Below are 7,011 nucleotides of genomic sequence, written 5' to 3' on the forward strand. Positions count from 1 at the left end.
CAACCAGTATTGATTGGAATATTTTTTTTGTTAGTTTTTACTAAGCTGTTTTTACTAATGGACCTGAGCTGTTGTTACTGAAAGCAGACACCTATTCATAGGATAAATAAGGTTGAAAGGGACCTCGGGTTGTCCCTAGTCCAGTGCATGGCAGGGACCATCAATGGGGTTGGACCAGCCTGGTTTTGCAAACCTCCAAGGACGGAGGCTGTAGAGCCTCTTTGGGTGACCTATTCCAATGCTTGACTATCCTTGTGGGGAAAAGGTTTCTTCTCACATATAGCATGACCCTCTCTTGGGTGAATTCCTTCTGGCTCTCTCAACTGCCCACCGTGTGCGCTGTGAAGAGCCTCTCTCGTCCTCTTTATGACCTTCTTGATGTCTTTGTAGGTACTGGACAGTGACTGTTAGCCCCGCACAACACAGAGCCTCCTCTTCACCAGCCTGAACAAGCTCTGCTCCTCACAAGTGCTCCTGTGCCCCGAACGCTTTGGTGGCTCTGTGCTGAAATCACTCCCACACAGTTACAAGGGGTTCTTCTTTCTCCGGTGCAGGACATGGCACTCATCTTTGCCGAGTTTTGTAAGAGCGTGTGCTGGCGCCCTGCAGAGGCTTGGCAGGCTCCTGGTATCATGACGTTTTCAGTTCTTGTGGCTTCAGCCAGGCCATCAGACTCTAGAGCTTATGACTTATTGGCAGAAGAAGTCATCTTCTTCTTCACACGTCTTTTCAGGACATATTTTCCCATTCTTCAACCTGCTTTTTTTTCTAATAATAATCTTTCCATCTACATCCATAGACACCTCTACAGCATGATCACACTAACTCTCAGAAAAAGGGCCTTTGTGACAGAAAGGCTGGAGGAAAGCAGAATAGGAGGGAGATCTGGTAGTCTCTTAAAAAAACAGAGAGATACAATAAGCACACACACACTTCATCTTATAATACATAAAGAACACTTATTTTCATGCAGGAAGCCCATAGAATTTACTGCCAGTAGTGGTGTTGCTGCATAAAAGAGCTGTTGTCAAGGTCACAATTTTATCTTAAACTTCTGCAACTTCAGATCTATGGTGTGAACTTGCATGAGCTGAGAGAGGGGAGAGCAGCTTCTTTGGAAAGGCTGAATGTATCTGGGACGTGCTCCTTAAGGGCCCAAATGCCACAGCAGATACTCGCCCCATGATTCGTTTGCAAGGACTGGTGGATTTAGATGGTAGATCATATGCACTTGCTTGATAAAGGCCATTGCTTTGTCTTTAGAACAGCGTTAATCCCTCCATGCTACAAAATAGACATAGAGGTGCAAGGATAGTCTCTTAGTGCACTCAGTCTGTTGCCGTGGGATGAGGCAGCACATCTGCTCCAGCTGCTGCCTTCTCAGGGCTTCCTTCGGCTTTGGCCCTGGCACTGCCACAGGACAACAGAAAGGAGGTACTTGAACAGTAACAGGAACGCCGCTGTTCAGTTGTGCATGTGGGAACCCAGCTGGCGCGAGGGCACGGGGTGCAGGGCTAGCACTGCTTTCCTAGTACATGGGCGCTAGCTGGCCAGAGGACTTCATGGTTCCAGGACTGACTGGGCTGGGCAAAACCTCTGGTAAACCAGAGTGGGTTTGTTCATATTCACCTATTTATGCAGGCGTCTGTAAATAGGAAGCTAGAAATGCTAATTCTTCACAGCTGTTAACATTGCTCCCTTGAGGGTTCTGATCAGATACGCTTTGCTTTTCTTTTTCTTTTTTTTTTTTTTTCGTTTGTTTGTATTGATTGCTTTCCAAGCGACAGTTCTGATTCACTGCAGTTGCCTCACAGTCCTCCTTCACTGCGTAACTGGGGTAGGGTGGTGTGTCTGAAGCTGCACTGCTCTGAGACTGCTGATTTCGCTAGTCTTCCATGTGCCATATGTCTTCTAGCACCATCTGTCCAGACACAGGCAGAGGGAAACCCTGGAGAGCACCAGATAACCTCAGAGGGCCTGTGGATGTAAAATCATGCCACTACACTAGTTTTGTGCTTAATCGGAGTGAAAAAGCCAGCCAAAAAGAAAGGTCGAAAGAATAATTTGCGACATATGCAGCCATTATGTCTGGAACATTGGTTTGCTCAAGTAGGAGATCCTGGGGCTAGCAAAGGAGCAATGTTCATAAGCCAACTTCATATGCTGAGCCCCCTCAGAGCAGCAAATAGCTTTGGGACGTTTCACTGCTGGAGCCTTGGTATCTGCCTGCAGATGGACACTGGTTTGGGGGGCTGACCAGCTTGCTTGGAGAGATGTAAGCACAAACGGCCTCCCTGTGATGCTCCCTGTGGGTGCCCGAGAGCTATCTGAGGTGCCCCCCTTTGCAGATTTAGGGGATGAATACAGCCTCGCGATGCTCCATTAGAGGAGAACGTTGGTAAAACACTCTGTTTAAGGCTTTACTCCAGCAAAGAGACGCTGATTTGGGTGCTTTTACTGTGCCCTGCTAGAATCATTCAACAGTGGCGTTTTACAGGTATCTGCCTGTGGATCAAGGTCCTTGATCCTCTTGAAGAAGGGTCCTTGAAGAAGGTCCTTGAAGAAGCCCCTCCTCTTCCATCTCCATTGCATAAAGTAAGTATTCTGAAACCTTAGGTAACCCACAGCCTTTTCTTGCGTCTCTTCGAAATCAGTCTTCGCATGATTTTCTTTGCTTGTAAGGAACTGAATGAAAGAACGGAGGCATCAGGGCATGATGGAAAATAGTTTATAAAACCAAATTTTCCTTTGCAGTTGACTAACTAGTAGGAATGGGAACAAGCAGATGAGGCAACTCAAAGAATGTCTAGTGCCCTGGAAGCTTGTCAGCTTTTTCCATTAACACTGTTGAATAAAACAAAACCCATTTACCTTCTTCTGTAACCTGCTATAATATCTGATGGGAAAGAAGTGAAAAGCCCTGCATTACCAAGACCGTTTGCAAACCTGCCCTTGCCAAGGTTCCTGTCCTCTGTGCTCTGCTGTATTTTTCTTTTGTTCTCACCTAATCGTTTCCAGGATGCGTTGCTAGATAGGAACAGGTATTTTCCACTCTCAGGCCTATGCTGTGACAGTTAGTGATTTTTAACCTCATGGTAACCTGCTGGAGCACGAAGGCTCCCACTGCAGAGGGGAATCAGAGCGAGGGTGTTTGCTATTGTAAGAGAGGGTTGAATTGATTCTTCACCATTGTCCTGTCTCTGTTCAGCTTTGGGAATAGTCCTGACAGAAGGAAACTGTTAAGTGCTGGGGAAGAGAATGCAAGTGTTTGCAATTTGGCTGGCTGTCCACTACATTAGCAGATGCAGCTCTTGCCAGTGATCCTGGAGCTCTACCTTCATGTGGACATGTGTTTTCCTTGCAGTCTGCCTGAGAGGTGGGTACGAGAGCCAGGAGCTGGCAGGGAGGCAGGGCATGAGCTGTGATGGAGGTGACGTGGCCGTGCAGCGCAGCTGGCCCTGCACTCCCGGGCTGAGCAGTGGCACATCCCTCTGTGCGCGGAACTACCCAAGGACCTGGAACATCTGCCCTATGAGGGGAGGCTGAGGGAGCTGGGCCTGTTCAACCTGGAGAAGAGAAGGCTGAGAGGAGATCCAATCACTGTCTATAAGTACCTCAAGGGTGGCAGTGAGGAGGATGGTGCTGACCTCTTTTCACTGGTGGTCACCAACAGAATTAGAGGAAATGGCCGGAAACTGAAGCATCAAAAGTTACACAGGAACTTAAGGAACAATTTCTTGACAGTGAGGGTGACAGAGCACTGGAACAGGCTGCCCAGAGAGGTTGTGGAGTCTCCTTCTCTGGAGATCTTCAAAACCCGCTTGGACGCAGTCCTGTGCCACGTGCTGTAGGTGACCCTGCGTGTGCAGGGGGTTGGACTAAATGATCTCTAGAGGTCCCTTCCAACCTGAAGCATTCTATGATTCTACGATGACCTTGATCCACAGGCAGATACCGTGGATGGCATTGAGCTAGTTAGCCTATATAAGTGCTGCTCTGGGGTCAGGTGGATGTCAGCGGATGCACCCTAAACAATTACATTTGCAGGGAAACTCAAGGAAATAAAGATTTTCTTTTAAACGACTGGTGTAAAAATGCTGAGCCCGGCTCTGTTGTCTTGCTAGCTAATACCGATCGCTGGACTGGCTCTGTAGGGGCTCGTTTACACAGCATCTCTCAAACCTTTAATGTAACGTCTGCCTCACATTTGAGGGCTGCAGGAAGGTAGCAGGAACAGAGCAGGGTTTCTAAACCAAAGGAGATCCTGACTAGCAGTTTCTTATGGCACAGGGAAAAGATGGATCCTTCTCTAATGGGGAATTTCTGTGGGTTAAGGTATCACATTACCAAGATATTCATGCTGTCCAGGCTGGGGAAGTATAGTTAGCAGTGAGAAACCCATCTGTGAAATGGAATTATTTCTATTTCCCCTTCCATGCATGGAAACACTGATTAGGAAGTCAGTAAAGGTGGCAAAGAGCTTTCCAGCAAAAGCATCACTCCCAACAGCCAGCCAGTTCATCCACATCCTGGTCAGCAGAGCAGCCCCAGCTCCAGGGATTTCTCCTTGGGAGATTTTGTGCTGAGAGAAGCCAAGCCGTAGAGACTCAGAAGTACTATGAGCTTACATGTTGTGATCTGGCCTTGGCAAAGCTGTACCTGGAATGAGGTCTGGAAATGACTTGTTGCCACAATAGCAGCCCTGAGCTGAGCACTCAGTAGAGACGGAATCATCCGACACAACCACCATGGGTGTCAGGTGGAGAAAGGGAATCTTCCCAAGGACAGATCAAAATTTTTCTTCTGATATTTAATATAAAACCTCCCTCCCTCCTGGCCAAAGCTGCCCACTGAGAAGAGAGGAACTGAATACCCGCCTGAAGGCATCTACATCTGCCATCTGTTGTGGTTTTTCTTCCCCCCTTTTTTTTTTTTTTTAAGAAAGAAAACCCACGGTGATTTAAGAAGAAATAAAAAGAACCATAGAAGGGGGTGGCTCTGGAAGGTAGCGGTGAGGTTGCTGGAAAGGTTTGCCTGGAAACAGTGGGGTCTTCACCATCAGCAGAAGTCTCTGTGCTGTGGCAACAGAGCCAATCTTGAATAGACCATGACCTTTGAAAGTGCTCTCTTGGGTTCCCAGATTTCTTGATTAGTTGTTAATTCAACCTTTTCTTCTATGTTGCTGCTGTAATTGATATATTTAGATAAGACCTCAAACTGTTAATGCCTTTCTGGTGGAATCACGCATCTGGACAGGCCATTGGTTTCCTTCTGGTGGCAGATTAACCTGGCTAGTGAAACAGTGATGAAATGCATTCCTATCGATTTTCTCCCTTCTCCCTGCTGAGGATAAACACTTCGTCTTTGCTCTGGTAAGTGCATTTGGCGCCTTGGCCTTTGCATACCTCTGCAGCTTTATTGTAACAAAAAGCTTAACAGCAATTCTAGTCTGGCAGCAAATTTACAGCCAGATCTGCAGCTGTACTAACTGAGTATTCTACATAGGAGGTTTGCAAATAAATATATTCGTGGATCATCTAGAATCACTCATTTCACTCTGGATTCACTCATTTGTATGTAGTTCTGGTCAAATAGTATATTGGCTTTCAGATATGTTACCAAAAAGTTGGGTCAGATCCAGAATCTGTAGGACACCAGTTGTGCAATCACAGCCAGCAGCCCCATTTCCTTCCTCCTGTTCAGGCAAAAATCCCAGGCAGGTCTGTAACAGCTGGAGCAAGTAAAGAGAGGCTGGAAAGGCGAGGTGCGCTATGCAAAGCATCATCCTCTGTTTTAATGTTCGTGTTTTGCCCTGATGGAAGTCATCACCACAACATATCATAGGGAATATGTGTTTAGGCTCCTGCAAACAGGCTCTGCCTCCCCTGCCTTAGCAAAGGTCAGTAATGGGTTACATGGCCCGGCTCAGCCCAGTCCTGCCTGAGGAGGAGCCTCTGGACCTGCCTTAATAGCTTGACCATGTCCCAAGCAGAGTGGGACACCAGCCTCAGCCCGCTGTGTGATCACCACACTTGACAGCATGGGTCTCGAACACGCACAGGACGCCCTGCTCCTCTCCTGTCTGCCGCAGCCCTGCGTGTCCTCAGTCAGTGTTCCCATCACCTACCTTTCAGATCCCTTGTCATCCCATCCTGCACACAGGGATATCTGCTGTTCAAAGAGAAACTAAGATTAAGGTAAAGGAAGCAGAAGGAAAAACAAGTTTGCCTGACACTCACACATTTTCTGCAGCTCCTCCCCAGGGCCCCAGGAGCCGCTTTCACCAACGCTGCCTGAGTTGGCGCCCAGGTGACCAGGGTGGCCTCCTGGAGCCATCTCCCCTCTTCTGCTCTTGTGCCTCTGTGTGATGAGAGGACTGCCAGAGCATAGCATGCTTTTCTTAACCATTCCATTAGATTTATTTGTGATCAAGGGAAGCGGGTGTTTTCAGGCAAAACAAAGGTGGAGGTGTCTTATGAACGGCTGTTTCCACGTAGACAATCAAAGCCCAGGTGCATTTCCATTTCATCCCTGAGAAACAAATCTCCAGCACGTATCTCCTTCATAACATGTGCAACTTTCCTGAGGTAAAATTCCTCCAGGCTCTCATTTATAAAGGGTCACAGAAAGTGAAGGCAGAGTGAGAAGGTGCCTGAGCATTTGCCCTATCTTTCTTCTTATTTTTCACCTGGGAAAAGCCCCATACTGCTATGTAGTCCTGCACATTGTAATTCACACACTGATTTCATTTTACAGAGGTTGTTGCATGCAGCGGAGAAGTGGGGGAAAGGCTGTGGCAAATGGAGAGGCAGAGAACAGACTGTGAGCTACTGAAGAGTCTCTCAGGCTCGGGGTCTTCGGGATCTTTGGAAAAGGCTGTTATGGAATGAGCTCCCAGCTGTAGGAACTGTCCTTATGTGTTGGAGATCTCAGGCCACCAAGTGCCTGCTCGGATCTGTGCGGGGGGAATAGTGCATGTACAAGAAAGTTGGTCTTCTTTCAGCTGCTCTG

The sequence above is a fragment of the Tinamus guttatus genome, unplaced genomic scaffold (assembly GCF_059628265.1).
Source record: "Tinamus guttatus ecotype Peru unplaced genomic scaffold, ASM5962826v1 Tinamus_guttatus_pri_ptg000650l, whole genome shotgun sequence".
Classification (NCBI taxonomy): domain Eukaryota; kingdom Metazoa; phylum Chordata; class Aves; order Tinamiformes; family Tinamidae; genus Tinamus; species Tinamus guttatus.